The sequence below is a fragment of the Hyalella azteca genome, unplaced genomic scaffold (assembly GCF_000764305.2).
Source record: "Hyalella azteca isolate HAZT.00-mixed unplaced genomic scaffold, Hazt_2.0.2 contig10517, whole genome shotgun sequence".
NCBI lineage: Eukaryota > Metazoa > Arthropoda > Malacostraca > Amphipoda > Hyalellidae > Hyalella > Hyalella azteca.
Window position 1 is genome coordinate 40142 of NW_025940552.1, and position 22962 is coordinate 63103.

Here is a 22962-nt window from a genome sequence, read left to right on the forward strand (position 1 = left end):
CGGATATTGTGTGAGGTCACCGCTTACAGTAGCCAGCCATCCCAACTTACCTAACTTGTGCCGACGCGTCAGCTCGTTGGGAGCGCCATTGTTAGTCATGGAGACTGCCCAGAGCCCCAGACTGGAGCTGCTAGTCGCTGTCTGATGGTCATGTGAAGCAGTGTTGTGTTGTGGCGGTAGCGCTCGGTTCTCACTGACTGTGATCATATTTTGGACGTTGTATTTACTTGCCTCATTTCATTTTTATTTGAAGCAATTCTGAAGCAACGCTAGTTCAATAGTCTATCGGGTTTTTATTTACTGAAATAGTAAGAGTTTCCTAATTTTTTCATCTCCAAATTAATAGATCCAGGAAGGGTTTCATAAATCTAGAATGTTTCATCGTATATCTTTATTGGTTCATTCAAACAAGCAATAGATTCCGACTTCTGTGGATCTGCGCCTCGCGTTATTCTTCTGATATAATTGGTGAGATTTTCTGATTGCAATATTCTCATTTAATGTTCATTAAGTTAATCGAGTTGTCTAATATGGAGAAAATATATATTTAATCGAGTTAGCTCAGATGCGAAGCTTTTCTTGCTTATGTTTTCTATCGAGTCGGTATGAATTTTGGTCCAGTTTTCATTTAATGCTAATTAATTTGAATTTATCTTTCAAAACATTGATGTTTTCTGGAGTACGAAAACGTCCACACTTTTTTTGGAATAATTTATTTTAGAAATTAGGTTATAAAGTAGAAAGTACTAGCTACAATATTCGGAATTTCATTCCTTCATTTTGCAAAAAATCATGCTAAGATTCGAATAAATCTGCGTGGAAAAGAAGCAGTCTCCCGGCTTAATCATGTCGATGTAGTTATTGATTTTGTTCGTTTTTTTTTTACTGTTGTCTGCTATTAATTAACGATTTGCTCTGCTACGCCATTTTAACCTGCTACTTGTCTGTCTACAACCGTTGCAACGCCGGGTTAACTTGGTTGTGATGAATGAAAGAGAGCAAATAATTGTCAATAATTATTAGTCATTGATGATTACCGTTATGTTAAAGTAATTTCATTAGATTTCTATATTTTAAAACCGTATTACATTATATTTCTATACCTTTATGAAAAAAATACATTGCATCATATATAATACACTTACATATTCTCTTGCTAATTACTTCTTTGATAGCAAATGCATTTAAGATGGTAAGTGACGATTTTTATTTATTACTCATAGCTATATCGCTTCTTTATACGGGTTTTACTAGAAAAGATTGCAGTATGAAAAGTAAGGCTGCTCTTTATTGTTACACAGATTTTGTAATTTGCTGTGAAAACGACGTATTGGGTTAAGAAGCTTTCAAGCAGCACTTAATCAGCTTTGAACTGATTTTTTAAAGAATAAAACAATGTAGTATATAGTTCCATTGTGACTGAGGGCGTATGAATAGGTACCTACTGATGTACACACTGATTCCGATTTAAACATAATTTTCTATTTCTTTTTAGCGCAGTTTCTCATTTATGGAGAAAATGCACTATTGTGCTCACCATGTCCATCTGTCTGTCTGTCCGTCCGTCCGTCCGTCCGTGACCTCAAGTTTTCGTCGACGAGAAAATGCGCTCTCTGTCACTCACTGCAGTGAGTACTGAGTTATATTTTTTAGCTATAATTTCAAGTTATTATTGCCTGAGAAGGATTGCATGTCGCGCAAAATTTAACTGCCGAATGATGATAACATCGAGTAAGAATTTCTGCTACGAAACTATACTAAGTGCTGCTTTCCTGTGGCAAAAGAATTCGTTCTCATCATAGACTAAAATAAAACAGATTGGTGTCCTTGAAGCTAAACATAATTTCGTAGTCTTTTGTATTTTTAGATTTAATTTTTAATTTAATTTAATTTAATTTTTTCGTTTAGAGTTCGGCGCTGAAATTATTTCTCTTGTACTTGCGTGCAGGCAGATTTCGTTTTCTGCTTCCGATTTTAAGATTAAACGTATTAAAAATTTATAAGTTGCCAGTTTCCTGTTTCCTCTAAGAGAAATTTATCCCCGTGATATTTTGTTTTCCTATGATCCGAACATAAGATGTAGCACCGGTCATTAAAACTCTCCAGAGAGATTTGCGCGCTCGTATATGACATAATTATTGATCCACCTATGTAGTGCAGTTGGTATTTTTATATTTTCTTCTTTCGTTGGAAGTTATAATAAAATTTTACTATTTATATAACATAAATATAATATGAAATTTATATTAGACCTAAGTATAATAATATTGTATTTTGCAATTAAGGGATATGAAGTGTATTTTTCTCTTTTGAGTTGACTAGCATCAACTTCAAAATGAGCGTATCAAGCTATTTTAAAACTCGATGGCAAGATATCCTCTATTGACGCAATCTGTTGCGTTTCCACCTTATCTTCGCTTCAAGACACGTCACTCGGCATATCTCAATGACTCATCACCTGTGCAAGCTGTTGGTGGTAGTTGTGTCTTTATTATGCCTGTATAATACATAAATCATTTTTCCTGTCTGTCTTCTCATGACTGGTTTTTGCTACTTAAAATGCCTAGCAAATTACGGACCAGGCAATAAGTCCAGACGAAGCTATGCAGGAGCATATGTTCAGTCTTAAAATGCCTAGCAAATTACGGACCAGGCAATAAGTCCAGCAGCTATCTCAATCAATTGTCAGTTATGGAAAGATCGGGTCCCAAAGGCCGGATCCCTTAATATGTGAATCAAGTCACGAAAAGTTCAAGAATCGGCAACAGGCCATGGGCCTATTTCTTCAGCGCCGACACTTCTATTCTATTCTACTTATGAGCCTTGGTGGAAATAAGGCTGAAACATTTCGATTCTGTTTTATATTTGATTTGCACAGGGGGAAGTCATTGAAACTTTTTAAGCTCCGAAAGAAGGGGTTTTATGAGGCTTTCCCGCTACAGAGTCACAATCCTGCAGTGAATATGGCAGAATTACACTTTTGCCATCGAGACAACTTTCGTAATGACCGAATAAGGTCAAATATTTTTGCCAGCGCGCTCTTGTCTTTCTGTGGGGGGTATTCTAAAAGAAGAAAATGCGTGGTAGGTATTTCAAAAGAAAATTTAATTGATTTGTCCATAGAAATTTAATAGTAATACCAACGTCGTCAATATTTTAGTTCCCAATTAACCCCATCCAAAAATTGAATTTCTCTGACGCGCCCTGAATTTTTTTCAGTGAAAAGTATTTGTTATCGTTCAAATATTTTAATGAGTTACTATGAATAACCATGAATGGATGAATTCAATTAACGGATAATTACTTTGTATACTTAACAACAAATTTGACCAATATGTCAAGTGTAATTTATTACAACCAAAAACTCCTTTTGTTTTTTGGTTGTATTTACGGAAGCATCCTCTGCAATCCAGTAGTTGCTTATTCCCCATGTGCTGGCGTATCGTCAGGGCGGCGAGTTACTCAGCAGTTTTCTTTGTCCTCGGGAGTCGAGACGCCGCCTAGGAAAAGGCTGTTTGTTGCCTCACGCTTCTGAATGCTAGTCACGGCTTTAAATATTCATGGTTCACGGAGTGCGCGATAGGCACGTATCCTGTGTTCTGTGATTGCTTCTTTAAACGGCAAATATTGTGGTCGTTCAATGATCTGGCTTATTATTACTTATTATTAGAGTAGGTATATTCTTGACACGGCATATATAGATGTTCAATTTTCCGCAGACTTCAGTTGTTTATGGAAGTACTCTGAAAATGAATGCAATTTAGACTGATGTTTTAGCTTCTAAAAAGTTCCTCATGCCTGTAATTTTCCTGATCTTTTAGAAATTATTCCCTTAAACTAAATTTAAGAGTGAGCAATTGATCGATTTAAGCTACTCAGGAGCAAGTCGCCGTTCAAGTATTATATTTTCAGTATTTTATCTGCGCTGTTCATGCTTGTTTCTTGCGCATTCACTCGTCAGGCCAGGGCTGGACTGAGGGCTGAGTCATGAATTAAAAGCTGGGCTCTGTTATCTCACTCACGCTCATACGAATTCAACACACAGTGTTCAGTTTTCGTGATGCGGCACACATGATTTAATCAGGAGTCACGAAATAAATTAATGATCAAGACTTATTGCTTTAAATGCTGGCTAGAGCTAGATATGTGATGAAAAATTAACGGTGTAGCTATCTTACATCAGGAAGGTTATTTCGGAAATGTCTGCATGAACCAACCTTGTTCCTTCACATGATGTCTGCGACTAATATTCGTTTCATATTTGGAGATATCTGATCAATATTATTATTCAGCTTGAGTCTCATATGACAATATACTTAAATACTGATCCACTTGCTGAATTGTTTCTGGAAAGCTTCAAGTGTTCATGAGTATGAAATTTCTCTCAGTTATTGTGAATATTCTTAAATAATTTGCAATATGAACTTCGGTTCCATAAACTTACGCGGAGTGTTATTTTTTATTTTTAATAAATCAAGGTTTGACGAATGCAACCGCAGTCCTTTTATTTTTCATTGCGTGAGCCGCATGTGAAATCAAATGTACTCGTAGCTTTCCAGCTGCACCCGTCGGGCTATCTTGCCTTCACTTCTTGACATCAATGTGGACATAAATTTATTTGTTATCTTGTAATGACAACTAATGTGTAGTTCACGTGAGACCGTGTCGTGTGTGTGGTTGAGAGCAAGACTGAGCTTTGGAGACTACACGGTGCGTCACCAGACGTACTATATTACTCACGGCAAAATGAGATTTTAAAAGAGATGAGTCTAACAAACTGGTATTGAATTTTGAATTGCTAATGTTTTGTTCATTTTACATCTAGTTGTTCATGGTCTTTTAGATCAGAATGCATACTGTACGTCAAAATTGTGACCATTGTCTTCTTGTTTTCCCAGTGAACGGGCGTCTTCGAACGAAAAGTGCATTCCATGTGTATGTATAAGAATGCAGTTGTTAAGAGTGTTCCAGCTCGGATTTTCATTTTCCATTTATCTCCAGTCATGAAATTTCTAATTTAAAGCCAGAAGTTGCCTGTGCAACAAACTAAAAATTTTAATTAGAATGAATCGCTGACTGCCTTTGTGACTGTTGATGCTGAACTCTGATGTAAACTGGGCATGAATGAAGCTCCGCACGTCTGATCACGACTTCCTGGCTTTATAGCTCTTGATGACCAGGACTAATTAAGCTTCATCCCGTCAAAAATGAAAGAAAGAATAATAGTGGAACGTTGTGGTTCCAAAAATCTTCACTAGCGCACTTAGTTCATCACTCGTGGCTCTTGCACTATCAGGATACGCTCTCATTCATGCTTCAGTTTATTTGATGCTGAAAACGATCATCTTTTCCATATCTGAAGTGCATGGTTTACTTATCGTTTTTTATGTATATGTTAAAATTTATGATTCTGATGGGGCTTCCATAAATAATGTCGTTTGCCTTCCTTCCTTTCACTTACTTATCTCTTATAGAAACTTGTTGAAATCTTCCAAGGGTCAATATCAGAACTCATTTTTCACCACGCTAATACGGCTTTTTTATTAAATCACTATAAGGAAAATTATGCTTGAATTGAATGTATTTTTGTTTCTAATGCAGGCCCCGTGTGTGTAGCCCTCCATCTGCTCCTTCATTGTGGTGAGTGGATTAATTTCTCGCTTGCAATTGCGCTTGTTCAAAAATTTTAAAAATCTCCATTGAATATTTCGAGCTCTTCTTTGAAGCATATCATAATTCTTATTCTCTGTTAAGCGGTTTGAGAATTTACGCTATTGATGGGATATTTTAATGGAACCTGTCTTATATTTTTTTATTATCGACATTGGTGGCCAATTAATAATTAATTAATGCAGTAACTTGCAAATTTTGTCACGCAAGTTGCGCAATATTTTCCTTAGCTCGTTGAATAAGCCTCATATAAATAAAACCTGTTTTAGGCTTTGTTACGAAGAGTTAAAATACGAGTGCACGACCATTACTATTAATGTTCTTTCTTATATTCTTTAGCATTTTAAACACGGTATTATGTGTTGTCGTGCGTATAGATAACAAGGAAAAAGGCTGTGAACACCTATATGGTGCTTGCCATTTTAATATTATACTTCTTTATAATTACGTGTATAGTTTATTACATGGGGTTAGCATATGCTGCGTCTCCTATTGAACACTAGCGTATGTTGCAGGTGTCACATTGCCACATTGCATTCGTCGTCTCTTACTAGGTGCTTCAATTTACTCTAATGCATCCTGATGATACCCTCACTACTGACACTCTATCTAGCATGTGACTTCCCTCGCCAGCTAGGGACATCGTGCTGCCTTGTTGGCTCGGCAATCAGGCTACTCGCAAAGCAATATACTATTTATTTGCCTAATATAAGTCAATATTCCTATCAAAGATAGGAAAAGCTACTTTTACCAGCAAGTGGTTTCATGCAAATTAAATATTTACGATTTTTCTACAATTAAATTAAATCATCCTAATTTTGTTACTAGTGTCAACAACCAACTTTTAAATCACTAACATTTTTTCGTTTACCAGTTTTCGTGCCATATGGCCCTATATTCATGGTCACATTTTGGCTCCGGACTTGGTGCTTCAATGCAATCGAATCCATGCATGTCATTTGTGTCATTTATCACATTAATTTGAAAGAAGAATAGCATCGACGTTGTTCTTATCTTTCATTATTTATGTAATGACTTCCTTTGTTTCGACCAACCCGCTCTATTGTATATTGTACTGCTGGTTGGTAAGATCGTATACGATGAGTGAGAAATTTTTACGTCAAATAGTATAGAGTAGTTAGTGGTGTCAGCTTTGATTTGGCAACGACGAAATGTTGTCGATTCTCGACCACCTGACCACCTTGCTGATTGTGACCTGAAATTTCGCAGCTAGTTGCGAAAATCGAACCAACAAGTTTCGCCTCAAATCTTGGTGATGCGCCACTAATTAAGCTTTCCAATTCTGTGATAGAATATCTGAGGTTATGAAGCACTTCATGTCTCACTCATATAAGGCCTGAGGTGCTCTGACTGCTTCCCGCCGAACCGTGGCTGTTCCATCGCCACAGGGCTGTTCCAAGTCGAGCATTTGGAACAAAACCCAACAGCCTCGAGGCTTCCTGCTTCCACCATTCTCTCGGCTGACTTTCTGAGCTATTATTCCACCTTCTAAGGTTACTGCAAGTCAAATATTGTTGCTATACAATTTTCCTGCTTTCTAGAACACACCAATTTTGTTCATTTAGACGAGTCTTTATGTTTTCAAGGAAAAAAGTTCTACAAGATTTTCTAAGGAAAAGCGTTCCATAAGATTTTCGTCACAAAATATGCAAGTATTAAATTAGGAGCAACTATTAAATTCTTAAAATCCTAAACATAGTACCCATTAAAATGGCCAATTAAATATAATATATATTGGCCATTATCTTATATATTACGCATATACATTATATTGGCAATTATAATGGCCAATAGGCGGAGTGCATCAATGAAAATATTTAAAGCTTTAATGGAAGATAATAATGCTCTATACTTCTAGTTAATCTTGTAGCAGATATGTTCGCTTATTGGAAACGCGTTAAGGCTAGGTAAAGAGCTAAATGAGAACTATAATTTCAGTGTCTCGGCGTTGGGCGAATATACTTCGAAGTTAAGACCATTGTCATGCTCATTGCTTTGCTGCTTGTATCATTTTCATAGATCCGACCTTTAGATGTATCGTCTTACGTTGAATTGGACGATCAAAATCTAACGTTTCCCACGTATCTCCTAAGTGCCGGCGAGCCTGCAATAATTTATTCAGCGCTGATTTACGACAACCTGAATTTCTGCCTGTAGGTAACGCTTGTCTCCGTCGCTTAAGTTTGCCGTGGCTCATTCGTCTCACGCTATCTGACAGAACGAGAGTCTTGGCATATCAAGCCGAGGTGCCGTGCCCCTTTGTATCAGTTTATTTGATCAGCACGCCGAGGCCGAGCGTCAGATGTAGTGCGGCATTCCTTTCCCTGCCAGGCGTTAGAATTACAGGGATGGGCTGCTTGTACAATGTACAGTCATGCGGTAGATGCTCATTGGAAAAGTTTCGGGATATTGTTCTCTGTGCGCTCGAAGGCTCATAAATAATTATTTGATTTTAATTAGATTTATCTACGCACAACTAAATTGTCAAATTTAATTTCCTAATACAAATCTAAAGTGGTGGAATTAAAGTTAGGACTATAGTCGAATTTCAGGAATTGTTACTTATTAATAAAATTTTTAGGGCAAGGTGAGCCTTAAATTTCATTTTATTTTCTATATAATAGTGAATCCTTTGACGTGGAGTGGCCACGTTGACCGTTGCTAAGGATATCAGCTCATTTATATTCTAACCGATTGCAGTCTTTTGCAGAATCGGTGTCTCATTTACCTTGTTCGATCAAGACGGAGTGCGTTATTTTCTCGATCTGCTCATAACTCGGAGATTGATGATCCATGCATTCTTGTCGCCGCAGTAATAAATCGTATTTTTCATGTGCCTCGTAGAGTTGATTCTTGGAAATTTGTATCTAAGAACACTAAAAAAATTCCATTCTGTACTCGTTTCCTGTTTCTTTCTCCGTCCTAGACATGACATAACATGACATAAATCTTAATTTTGTATTCTAGAATTTTCAACATGTATTGAAAATCAATCTGGCTCCCCACAAATTTCAATACGGTGATAAATAACTCTACTTAGTAAAAGTTGAGCAAAACACGTGTGCTACAATTGATATTCAGCATCCTAAAGGAGAAAACTTTCCTGTCCTCCCACCGTTTGTCTCCTCAACTGCCTTTCTGCGTCGCGCCTAGCGCAGCCATTAGCGAGTGAATCATGGACCCATCCCTTCATGTGAAGCGTTTCCGGGCTTTCGGAAAAGCTCACAAGGATGACGTGCTTATGATGCCGAAAATCGCCCAAAATTCAATCTTGGAAGGTACTGTCCATTCTATCCTCAAAGTTGTGTATGCTCGTCTGGGCACCGCTTGCCTGGCTTACCGCGGAAGCCAGTGATTGTCGGCTACATCAAGCAGCCGTAGTTTTGCCTCTAACTTCATTATTTATGCTCGAGCGGCCGCCGCAGCTCAACGATAAACACCGAACCATTGTGCAGAAATTCAGTGGCCTACGTCCGGACGGGCGGGCACTGGAGCAAATTATGCGGAGCTTCATTTGCCTCCATGTGACTGGTGAGCAGCGCGTCGTGACACTGAACCTCAATTGTCATACAAATTATGTTGCTTTCTTGATATGAAAATGTACTGTCATTGAGTGCGTCGGCTCCGTGCGGCTATTCCTTAATTCTTTATTCTGCGTGTGAATGTTTCTTTTTATGTAAAGATGAAAAATATAGACTTCAAATTATCCCAATCGACGTAAATATTAATGACTACATTTTCCGTGACTTTGAAACCTAATTTGTAAACATTTATCAATTTAAGTTATGCATTTACCAGATGTAAAGAAACGTGCGATTTACGTCATTCATTTGAAAAAGGAAAGAGTAACTGATGACACTCCGCAACATGAACAAAGCTCATCCCAATCCTGACCTCAACAAAGCATTTATTTTGTATTCAATGTGCTGAAATTTTGAGCCTTCTCATCTTTCATTTCCTGCCGAATGTTGCAATTTCTGATTGAAAAATTTCTTTGTTTGTTCTGTTTACCAAATATACTTCTTTCATTGCGGTTCGGATGTGACTCTTAAGACGTATTTATTTTTAGGCGACTCATTTATCTATGTGCGGGAACGAGGCCTCCACATTATCCACACCAATGACCTTAATCTCGCCGGTGTCGGGGTGCTGAAGAGCCGCGTGTTTCCTCTGGGGTGATTCTCGCTTCCGAGGCCTCGAGCTACGCGCCGCTCGCGGTCGGCCACAAGGGAGTAGTGGGAGGCTTGCAAAATGGATCACTTCCCTGGGATCTACAATGAAGTTTTCTTTTCCTATACAGAGATAATTTGAAGTATTCTCCTGCACTTTATCGCTCCATATAAAAGAAAGTATGTTTTCATAAACTTTGCACTAATTATCAACAGGTTCCCGAACTTTTTGTGATCGAGTATCACCATGGGGTTTCGTACATTCGCTGCGTACCACCGAATATCACTATCACATATTAGCTGTTAATGTGTATCAATAGAGGCATTAAAAAAATATTTTATTTTTGATGACGACGTGCTGTTTGATAAAATAAAATGACAACCGCTGCAATCCTAGCAATATAATTTTTTTAGGACGTAACATCTTCTGAACTGAAAAATAACTGATCTAACCAAAAATCGTTCATGACATTAAAGGTTGCCTACCACGTATAGAGGCCGTGCGCACCTCTTTGTGAACAGCTGCTCTGATCAAAGATTAATATGGTGACGTTGTGTGAAATGTTTTTCGTCACGAAAATGCTTACAAAAAGATCGTGTTGATTTTTTCATTGTTTATTAAGGTTTCAAACATTCTATATGTGTGCAAGGATTCCGCTCGTGTGCACTGCCTCGTATATTTACAGTGGGGGGAAATAAATATTCGTACACTTGATGTACTTACATACATTAAAATACGATTTTTCAAGTGTACGAATATTTATTTCCCCCCACTGTATCTCCAGTTCAACAAAGATTTACGATTCAGGCTTTTATTAATTGGGTCCTGCAATCATATAAGGCAAGCTTCGCTCTCAAATCTGAACTAAATAACTGAAATTTTGTATCAAAGCTGACATTTACTTGTGAAGCTAAATTAGAAGTCAGGATGAAAATATTGAAACTTTAACAGGTATTGAATTGGTCAATTCATTGAATAATTATCGTCGTAGTTGCCTTTTGGATTTTGATCAATATTTCTGAAACTATAGACCTGACGCGGTAGTGATATCACGGAAACAAAAAACATATCCGTTCATGAGCCCGTTGATTGTCTTTCTTGTCGCACGTCTCTGTGAGTAAGCCGTGTCAACATGAGCCATGCGGGACGGTACGTACAAAATGCGGCTTGCCTTCAGCCAAGGAAATTGAGTGCGCATCATTTAGGAAGAAAGTTCTAACTCGCGGAACTCAATTTTGATGGTAAAAATCCACGATCAAACAATTAGTTTCCCCACACAACTCCTTAGGAATCGCGGACGTGGAGCTCACAATCACGATCTCAATCGAGACCAAATCGAGTAGATTAGAATATCCTCATTTAAAAATTTTCATTCTACTTGCATGCACACGAAACAAGATGCTTCTTCTGCTGGTTGGAATTAATAGTTTCCCATCATTAATAGGAAACCTATCCTGCAATCCAAATGTATCATTTTTCCGTATTAACCACAGAAATAGTCGAGAATAATTAAACTATATATAATCGGCATAAGGTATCATTCTTATTTGTCAAATCATCGTACAGTTCGTGTTCTGGCGTGCATGATGACGTCATATTTTTAACTAGTTCTTTTCCATCTCGGAAGCGCAAAGTAAAAGTTCCGCTGACATTTGAAGGATCTCAACATACAAGAACCTTTCTCTCCCTCTTACGTTTTTGAAGTTATCAGTGTTACGAATACTGGTTAATGATACGCTGTCATGCGAACTCTGCTGGCCATTGTTGCGTCTCTGGTACGCTTATTCTATGAGCTCCACGCGACACTCTGCTTTACTTCGAACGGCGAACCTGTTGCTAAGGAGAAAATTAGGCAACCTTGGTGCTCTGGAATTCTGTTTTTATGGCTACATTCTGCTCCCCGATTACCACATTCTTTTTGCAAATTAGCCTCGCGATTTTAGCTTATACTTTTTGTGCTGTAGGCTCCTCTGAAGTTTTTTCGCACGTGATTATTTTTGTTGTTAGGCGCCAAAGAGTTTCGTTCATGGTGGTCACGTCTCAAATAGGAACTTCTTTCCAGGCGCTATAGAAATAAAGAAAGCAGATGTGCGTTAGATGAATGCTATTACCGTCCATCATTCGCATACATCTGGTCTTTATCATCGCCGCTTTATAAGTCTCTTTCGCTTATATCCTTGCCCCACGGAGATGCCGTGTTGGTTGGCTCTCTATTGCATGTCTTACAATACCTGCCCAGACATTCTTTGCTGCTGAGAGACTCCCACCTGCCGTAAAGAACAATCCCATGTCCGTCGCTCTCGAGGAAGCAAACGCTAATCTGCAAACAATCAACTTCTAATCTGTAAACTCCTCGCGCCGAGACTTTCTGATTGTATGAAGTCAGTCGTTATCTCTGATATTGCTGGGTTCTCTGGTATATTTTTATTTTTGTATGGACGAATGAAATGTTTAGTGACTAAAAATGATGCAGCAACAACACAGAAATTGTAACTATTTCTTTGATTCATACTGTTGATGGCTTTCGTGAAGGTATCGGGTATTTGATGCATGATACAATTGTACAACCTTTTCTCAAATATTTCGTTCGTATCTTGTGCTTTTTCTGGATTTATACTATCATTATTGGGTACCTACTTAAAATTAACGAAGCTGTTTAATTATGTGTGTTTCATTATCATTACTTCATGTTGTTCTTGCGATACCAAACAAACATTTTATTGGCTGACGGCCAACTACGTTGGTATTGAATTTCCTTCATAGATTTAAATGATATTTGTAATAGATTGTATTTGACTCGAAGTGGAATAACATTTGATAAAGTTTCCAAAATGTCATCCACATATCACTTAACGCAATCCTCAATTGTTGAATAGCCCAGGTATTCATAATTTCTGCTCAAGTCGCTCGTGTAGAACCTGTTGTGTTTTACGATTGAAATTCTGTTTTACGCCGGTCATCTGTGATGAGAGGGTGGGGAAAGAGCAGGTGCTCATCAGGCATCCCTAGCCTCCTGCTGGTAGCTTATATCAGCTTTTCCTCTTGCTGACATGTATCGCTGATGCCACCCAGCTTTGTACGTTGTAACCATTTGTTGGTACTGCTCTTTTGCGTCTAATAGAATTCTTAAGATAATCGAACCGTTCTTTATTCATGGGATTGAAATTTAGGCGCCAGTTTTGCTTGTTATTCGTTTCCTATACAATGCAAGTCACTGTTTGTACCTGTAGAGTCATCTGGACCACAGCACCGGTCCACCAACCCCATTGCTTTATCGGAATAATTAGCTTTCTTTCAAATTTCATCGCCTTGTCGTGAAGATGTGGTTTTTGGTTACACTTTCACTCCATATTCTGATGAAAAACTATGTTCTTAGCGCCTATCCTGATATACTTTTGCCGAAGTCGCCATGGTTGTGAGGAGCTCAGCTTTAGAAACCGGTTTATGCAGAGGTTGTTATTCTTCGAGGTATCTGCTGGTATCATCATTACATGTTGCCGGCACCATTTCAGCTACTCTCCGGCGTGTGTGTTTGTTCTGTTTTCTTTTTCTACTGCGTTAACGAATAACACATTCGTTGTTTTATTCACTGTAAACTTACTGGGTTACCATGTTTTGAAATAGCATAATTACAACTATATACGGTATATTTATCTCAGATTTGATTATTCGATTACCACAACGTCTGAAAATGGAGGAGATCAGCGCTGTCCTTAATGAGACTGAGTGTATGATAACCGCGCGTCTACGGACGTTTTCTCTATCGATCTTCGATGGCCGATTCCGATTTTATACTCGATTTGATCGACGTTCTGAGGTTTATTGCTGAAAATTAGTTTCTTCATCCTAAGCTTTGAGGGTTTCACTTCATCTGCGGTCATCTGTTCGTGCTTAGAGTTGCCGAGTATAGTCTGTCCGGTCTTTCTCAGACATTTTAAAAACTCCATGTTATCGAGCATTATTTTTCACAATAATTAATTGAGACAGAATACTCTAACACAAAAGTTTCTTCGAGGCAGTTTACTCACCAGGTAAATTACTTGATAGAATGATTTTACAATTTTTGTTTCATATATAATGACAGAAACACTCACAATCTAACTAAATTCACATTAGATATTAGACACAATTCACTTGCGTATGTGAAGGTACAATTTGACTAGTGCTGTCATATAATTGCAACAAACGTGAATAAAGCTGCAAACACACTTTACAACTATTAATGCAAATAGGATTTTAATTCATACTTTGGTTGCTTAGTTTGTTCCTGCAGAATCATTTCATTCGATTTGCGAACATGGTAAATGTGTATTTAAAAAGTTTATGAAAATCGGTGTTACTGAGTGAAATAGAAAATAAAGTTCGTGTCAGTATATATTTGTATTGCATAATTTCCTTAAACACTCTATCCCTAAAAACACGTCTATTTGATATCTGAGGCCAGGCGAAAGAGGCGAAACCTGCTGAAATTTTTCTAAATTTGTTGAATGAGACGAACTTTGAAAAATATACTTAATTTATTACTTGTATTAATATTGCATTTGTTATTGTGTTGAAAATAAATAATTAATTGTATTAGATCACATGTCATGGATTTCCTGAGTTCAATAGGTTAACCATCATCCATGATTGAGATTCCAACCCATACATTTTGAGATCACAAACATCATGTAATATGCGTCTCTATAATTTATTTTGTGTTTAAAAGTAATTTTTTGAACACAAAATTGCTTATGTCATTGACCGGGAACTTATGCCAGCACGTGCCAATAAAGTTGTCACGTTTCTTTGTCACACTTCCTCTCTGATATATTGCGACGTTTGTGGTTGTTCCCGAGAAGTACGATCGCTGCCGGTGTCTAGAGCTCATTAGCACGATCCTCTTATCAATGGCGAGGGGTACAACTGTTGTCGAGCTCTTCGGGGGTTCCATACTGAATACAAATTCGTTCCCTTCTGACCGTAAATTATTTCTTGACATTGGTTTATTTCTGATCTTGTTTGGGGAGCGATAGCCTGTAATGAGCCCATTTACACGCTTGTCAGATAAAGGTTGTTTCGGCTGTTGCTCGTTTTCCGTGTTTTAAGAATCTTCCGCTGTGAAAGACGAGCGAACTGTGTTTGAAAAAAATATGGATAACTTATTATAAAAATATAATTTTATTTCTTGAAACTATACTACATGTTAACGTAGTTTTTGTTGATAAATATTACCATATCCATGTATATCGTATATCTTAAATCGGTTCCATCGTATATCTTAAATCGGTTCCACTTCAGGCCTCCGTTGTTGCTTTTGCGTGCTGACTATGGGAAAATGAGTGAACCTAATTCATTGTTCAACAGTTCACTTGTGTTTTTTTTTTTAAACGGCCGTACTCTGAGCCTCCATTGCGGGCTGTAAAACATAACACGCTCTGCATCATCATTACCTTGCTATAATAGCTGCTATTTTCCTGCCTTTGCTCCAATTTGAGTCATTCCGCGCACGCTACAAATTGCACAAGCGATCGATCCTGATATGCCTGTAAACTTCTGATTCATCATCGCGTTGTGGCCCTCCAGTGCTAATGAGGCTTGCCGACCGACCCATATCATGCCTCGCACTTAGCTGCTGGCTCTCTCACCAAACGTTTTAGCGCCTCCTCAACAAGTATTTTTTACAGCGGCGTGAGTGAGCGAGTGCTCTCTAATAACCTGTGACAGCTGGCCACTCAAGTTGTATTCAGCGTAGCTCAGTAGAGCCGCTAAATCAATCGACACGCCACCACTTGTACTTGCAGGCCGAGATGCTCTACTCCTTCAGCTGCCTCGACAACATAACTGAGGTTTCTCTACATAGAGAGTTGTTTGCGTGGGTATTAAATTGTGCGACGTAAATCATGATATGGCCTGTAACTGAATGCTTCTTTATTGAAATAAAATTCCGCGTGAATTGTCGTTCATCCATAAAATTACGATTGAAAACTTTTGAATCCCAAAAAGAATTATTCATCAATTGACGAGTTATTGTCATCACAAGTGGCGAACAAATTTCTACCTTGTACTATCTCTTGCAAAGGATTCTATTTCTATTGTCTCATTTTTAGCAATCGGAAGCCCTGTTAACAAAAATGATTTCTGGATTTCCATGCAATGATTATTGCAGCGAGCACAATTTAATGATGTTCGCTGTAACATTCTAACATGTACAACATTTCCCTATTTAATGCCAAACGTGTTTTTCCCGCAAGCTTACTCAAGACATTTAATACCCAATAAGCCCAAGAAAAGCGTGTTTTCCTTTAATTATGTTGTGCGAGGGCTCTTCCCGCATCACCGCCCCACAAGTGATGATGGTTTCCTAACAGCACAATAATTACGGCTCCGATTACTGGATTCTGAGGCTTGTGCTGATCGATTATTGGAACCTGCGTGGTTCGGCAGGGCCAAAGAAAGCCGCGTAGTAACTCCACCATTGGCTGTCCATTCATGTATTGGCCGTTGGCTATAATTGACGTTACTATACGTTAGGTCAAAATTTCGAGACTAAACGACATTAATCATCGATGCGCAAGATTTGTTGCGGATCATTAATAGTTTGTTCTCATTTGTACGTTCTTGGGTAAAATTATATATACCTGGCTTTAAGACGAACGTCGGTGGTTATGGTGCTGATATTATGTCATAAATGCAAACGAAAAGCATGTTTGATTGTTGCATTTTGAAGAAGCATTTTGATTTTTGAGGTGTTGTTGCAGTGTCATGACCTGCAGCCAATAAAGCACGATGCCTGGAAAAATCGCCAAAACCTGAGATTCTCTTGAAAATAGGAGATAGGTGTGCGTTTATTGCTCAGAAATCGGCTTAATGTATGCAATTAGTAGCCAAGAATTGAAGATAATTATGTAAAAATCAGTCAAGTTCTTAATTACCCTAAATTCACTGGTGTATTGCGCGATGCTTTTGGAAAGAGCGTCGGGGCTGCGCTTGTATTGTCGAGAGCTGAATATAATCTATGCTTCATTAGCGCCACAACACCAAGCTTGTAGGAGTGTTTGTTTCTCTTGGTCAGTCACTTAGTTAATTTCTAATTTTCGTTGGACCGATATTTCATTGTCATTTTGGAAGGCTAGTAATATCAATTTTACGTTCTAAGTCAGAAGATTTTAATCTAATGAATTTATTTAAGCGGGTACTGTGAATTAATTTGCTTCGTGTCCTGCGTTTCTTTGAGAATGATCCGCAGAATAACGACATGACTTATATTCACTGGTTTGCTATCATCGATCTCAGCATACCATGAAAATTTGATATTTTTTATTGCCACGTGCATGCGTGATGGTTTTTTGATAGAATGAGATGAAGAATTAATCTTCTTACGTAATAGCGGAAAATATCGATTATTTATTCAAGATGGAAATTGTTTGCAAGTTTGTTTAATCAATGTTTTTAACTGGCCAAGCTTTGGACTGGCTTGACAACCCCGTCTTTCATGTATACCCTGGAAGTCGAGTTGGGGGTGGCACCTTGCGAGACCATTAAGAATTTCTGCACGGTTGGACCTTTGGAGCGAGAAAACTTGCGAGAAGTTATTAGTGACATCGGGGCGCAGGAATGGCATTAGTCTTCATTAGGATCTTGGCGACGGTCCTCGCAGCACTGAAATTGCAGCATCACAAAAGCCAGTTGCAAGTCCTCTTAATTAACAGATCGGCTTAGCTAATGCGTCACTCTAGTCATAATTAATTGCCTGATACAGAGGTCCTCCATCATCTCAGTGACGCTGGGACACATGCATCGACAATTTGCATAGCGCGCCGCTCCCTCGTCCGCCGGGAGAGCTAGCTTGTTTGTATTCTCTTAATTACGTTGTCGACCATCACACGCAATGGATTCAATACTCGCTCACTCCCTTTGTGAATTCTATTGTACGCTCTCGGTGCTGACCACGAGCCGAAGAGCGCGCTCATTCCCTCCCAGTCGACTAGTCGGAAAAACTCTAAACCTAGTAAAAAGTCTTTACTGACTGCAAATGGGTTTTGCCATTATCTCTCTACAACCTGGAACGAGTTTCCAAAAAATTTTCTCGTCTTAATGAGTTGATTTTGAAGTTTCGTGCATCTTCACGTTGCCTTTCAAGCTTTAATTTCTTCTGAAAGTCCTTTTTTTAATTTGGAAATCGAATTTTTCCTAAATGTTGCATCTTAAGTGTCAAAAATCTTTATTTGCTGTTGGTTCCCTCATTACCCGGGCCTGAGATTACATTTTCATCGGAACTATCGCTTTTTGAACGTTTTCTCTCCAAATCGTATGAGCCTGTAAGTCGATTCTCAGGATTCTGGCTCGCTAAATCTTTACCGATGTTGAGCCTCGAGAAGTCGGCTGTCTATTCAAGGAATTGCCTTCGCTGCCAGCCTCGAACTGCATTTCTTCTGTCCGCTATAGCCCGTCAGGATATGGTTGACGGGCTCTGCATCGGCTCTCGAATTGGGCAGTTTTGTCGGGAACTGTGCATAGTTGACTTTTTATTGGATCCAAAGTCGTTCAACTTTTATTATTAGATAGGAACGTTGACCAAATAAATTTCCCCCATGCTGAAAACTGTTGATGTAACTCAACGATATCTCATTATTGTTTAGACTTAAATGTTTCATGTTGTAAAATTAATCAGTAAAAAAGTATGTCAAATTTTATCTATCTGATCTCTCTAATTCAAACAAATTATGCTGTCGTATCGCTGCAGAAACAAATTATGAAAATACGATACCGGTTATTTATTCATCAAAATGATATCTCTGAGATAAAGTTTTTTTTTCGTGCATGTCCGTCGACTTTTTGAAACAGTTCTGGATCGATTTGATGTCCGGAATTTTCAACAGTTCAGTGATGTTCTAGGCGTGAAGTGGAAGCCTAAGTGCTCCAGCTTGCCCGCTCAATACTCAATCTGTTCATCAATCTCACTTTATTTAAGCCATTGCTTGAGTAATCCCATTGTCCTACCCCTCACTCAAGGGCGCTCCCCCAACTCTCTTATTATGTCATACTCACGTCAAATTTAACCGGCTTAAAGCCATCCAAACAATATGTCAACTTTGCCGAGCTGGGTGTTAGAAGAAAAACTTCATGTGCTCAGGACCCTCGCAACGCCTCTTAGGACTCCTTTTTGTGCGTATAAAGCAAAAAGTTCTCAATTTACGGTTAGATACTGCGGAAATATTGATAGTAGAGTTTTCGAGGCGCTTGGCCCGTCATTAGGATGGTGTATTGGTTGTATGGAATCTAGAAGAAAGGCCAGAAAACGGCTAGTTAGCTCACAATTTACGTTATACTGTTGACAGGCTTCCATGCCACTGCTCTATTAACCACACATCGATAGCTCTCGTAGAATATAATTTAACTTGAAAATTATATACGAGTTTCTGTCAATTGTAGCGTTCAGAATGTTTACTATTGAGTAAAATGATTAGTCTTGAGCAGTTGTCGAAATGAAAATTTTTAGAATTCTGCCTTAGCTATATAGGTGAGCTGAGGCTGCAATTGGTTCTTCACATGAACTACTGTAATGATGTATCACATCACGTACGAGCGAATTTTCGATTGATTTTCTTTACACTTATGTGTATTTTAAGCTGTAGATCTCTAATTCGTACGAGCTTTTTCAAAAACTATAATGTGAGGGTCCCATTGATGTTGACTCAGTATTATTGAGTCGCTGATGTTGAGTACAGCTGTCGTCCGCTGGAGACGACGAATTTGTCTAAGGCAGTGGAAAGTCTACATTTTTAGTATTGGTGAGAAAACGTACATTCAATATAACCATGCCACAATTCACTTACGCATTAGCCTCTATGTATGTCGTCTTTAAGTTGTGTACCGTAGTAACGTTGTGGTGCTAATTGATAGTTCAGAGGGCTTACTTGAGTGTTGGACGCTTAATATGCCGTCAGCATTCGCAATGATGAGGCAAGTTGTTTTGGTCTTACGATTATTGTAATAAGGCAGCACGGCTGAGTTGCTGGCAGCGCTCCCGTATCAACCCCTCTTAAATGCATAGCACGGGATATTAACAAATTAATCAAACCTTCGTTTCTGCAAAATTTACTTTCAAGGCGAGGTGTTCTGAGTTAATTTTTGATTTTTTGATAGCGTTGATGAAAGAAAAATTAGAAGCATCCAGTTATCCAAAGTAGTCTGAACAAGTTTTCATGCAATATCGTGAATCAATCCTTCTGCCTTTAAACCAGAAACAAACGCTTGGGAAAGAACTTTACAAACGCGATGCATAATATGTTATAGAACAATTTAAAAAGGTTTACTCATATAATTGGTCGTCTGACTATTAAGACGCCTTAATTTCTTCTTAAATAAAGTAGAAGTAAGAGAGAAAATGTAACGCTCAAAATTGTGAATTGAAAAAATAGTTGAATGCTGGCTGGACAATTCCGGTCATTTCAATACCAACGCTTGTATTCCTAGATCCTTCACAGGTACACATTTTTCTGCAAAGCTCATATAGGTAATTTTCTTCGCATTTCTCAGCGTAACATTGTAAACATTTTGTGGGTTACCCCTGAATGATGTTCGTATGCAATACTTCGCTAAATTAGTTTGCCGACTCGGGAAGAAATACTTTGCTAGGTGTTCTCCCTAAAATATCACGGCGTAAAACACTACAGACGTCGGCGTTACGAACATCTGCTATACGGTATGCGAATAAAAGCTTATTTCTGTTTGCTTTTGGCATTAGTATTGCTATCCAAAGCAAGATTATCTGGACTTTCGGCCGTATTGTTTGCTTTATTATTCCCAGAATTCAAGAAGAATGGAACCATTGTATGCTTGCTTTACAACGCCAAAACCTTTATTAACCTTAACTGTTTGTTCGATTACTCATCTCAGAATATGGGCTTCGGCATGAGTTTGATACATTTATTGCTCAATAATTCAGTTACTACAATCCATGTCACAAATGCCTAATAATTTTGTTTTCCCTTCAGCTCTTTGCCAGGCTTACATGGAAGCAGCGATGGGATTTCGCCTCCATCCCACCTCCTGGAAAATTATACGATGTATATATGACAACTTTATGGCTCCTCCATTGAGCCCGTATCATCCTTATACTCAAGATATTTTCTTTGGATTAGCTTGATACATGGTTACATTGATTATTACCTTGGAAACATTTAAAATACCCTAATATTTCACGTTTTATATAGCTTTGCACCACCACGTTTGCTGGTATCCATGTTATTTCCAAATAGATCATTTATTTTATATATTTAATGGCTTAAATGGTGCAGAATTCTAATCTAAATTCTATGCTGCGTGTATTCGGAATTCTGTAATGCGTGTACTGCAACTTTACAGTTGTGTTTCTCACGAGTTAGTGCATGTTCCGAGAAGGCATTAGCAAGTGTTGCTTCGTCTGTTTGATGCCTGCACTGCTCGTTGCTGTCACTGCTGTCGCGCACCGCTGCCTATGCCTATGTAAATAAATTCCAGCTAGCAATGTGATTTGGCGCGGGTTTTTCGTGGGCGACAGTCGGGCGTTAGGACGTGTGATGCGAGCTTCGGATTTATTAGGAGGTGTTGCTTGCCATCGGGAGGGAGACGAGGATCAATAAAAACCACCAATTTGAGCAATATCCTCAAGCTGTTGATGCAGTAGGGGTGGCCGGCATGATTGGTTTGCTTGAGTAAACGTAAGCAGACGTCGACAGCCTGAAGGCCTCATGGGCTGCTGAAGTCACAAAATCTGTCTCTCTGCAATTGCGTTTCCATGTGAGGCGCCTAATGATAAGCCCTGCCGAGCATGGTATGACGAAAATTTATTTCTGGATTGCTGTTTTTATTTTTTACGAACTGATTATTTATTTTCCTAATTTTATCTCTACATCTTTAATTTTTCTCCGGTAATTTAGCGCCTCCTCAACATTCTCCGTGAATTTCCGGTAGTGATCATTTTCGTAACTTGTGAAATAAGTAGCTACTGCATATGAGGATTACTTCATACTTATTTCATTTTAATTCGTTGAATTCCATCATTCCGCAATCTCTTAATTTCACCCAAAGTTTATAGGCAGTAGCTCGCTTTGATTGCTGTTCGAATATTTGATGTCAAATTAAACTTGCATTATTTATGAAAAGATAGCAATCAAGGTAAAGTGGCCTTATCAGGAGCTTCGTTTGAACGATATTAGATACTAACTTGCTAGGAGCGCCACAAAGGTATTCGTAATAAACCTGTAAAACATGTATAAACAACTTCAATTATGGTGTATCAATGGAAATGAAGGATAAATTATTATGGGGTTGTTATTTTATTTTATTTGTATTTTTTATTTTTATTTTTATTTTGTTATATCAAATCAATTTGTTTGGCAGGATAATTTGTTATGGGAGGTTCTATATTTTATAGCTGATCGTCGACATACTGCTGTCTCATGCCTTATCGCGGAACTTGGGTGCGAAATTCGATTATTTGCGGAGTTTTGAATTATAGGCATTAATTATATTTTGAGTTTAAATTATTATTATTATATAATTTTTTCATTTTGAATTATAGGCATTAATTTTTTTCAGCATAGGCATTAATTGTACATCTTCAAAATTTGTTATCGTTTGTACTGCTAATGTTATTATCAACATCTTATTTCCTTCAAGCAATTTTCTAGCTTATAGTTACGGTCAACCTAAGACAAAATCTTGAGAGATGTGAAAAGAAAATTTGAACACAATAGTTACACGTCAAAAACCTCAAATGATGCAATTCAGGGATTCTTGAGGAGCTACGCATGGATACCGAGACGGAAGAAGTGCAGTTGTGTCGCTTTTGTTGGAAGCTGTGACGTCTCTCCGATGCAAATGCCGGCCTCCATACACGGCTTGTGCTGAGACAAGGGGGTTGTTCTTGCTGTTCTAGTGTGCCTGCTGGCGCTCTGTTGGTTAGTGCCATCACTTCTGATGCCGAGTTCAGAGAGCGCATACATTGCATATGCTTTATGCTGGGTGGATGTCTGGCCTTTACCATAGTCGTTTGTAAATTGAGACTTAGCTTTAATTAATCCATCGTTCTACTTGCTGTCGATACTCTAATTTTTGTTAAGCTTATACTATTAA

At 38.3% G+C, this 22962-nt stretch overlaps 1 protein-coding gene across 6 annotated transcripts in view; it reads left to right on the forward strand.

Moving 5' to 3' along the window:
• The first annotated feature begins 346 nt into the window (after nt 1-346).
• LOC108671363 (fasciclin-2) overlaps nt 347-22962 on the forward strand; it is a 62014-nt gene continuing 39398 nt past the window's right edge. For 2 of the 6 annotated variants that reach the window (XM_018158894.2, XM_018158896.2), the window contains exons 1-2: nt 432-468; nt 5602-5640. The gene's annotated coding sequence lies outside the window, so the exon portion shown is untranslated. Of the gene's footprint in view, nt 469-5601; nt 5641-22962 lie in introns of all 6 variants that reach the window. The other 4 variants (XM_047882477.1, XM_047882476.1, XM_047882475.1 and 1 more) reach the window with 4 other exon arrangements.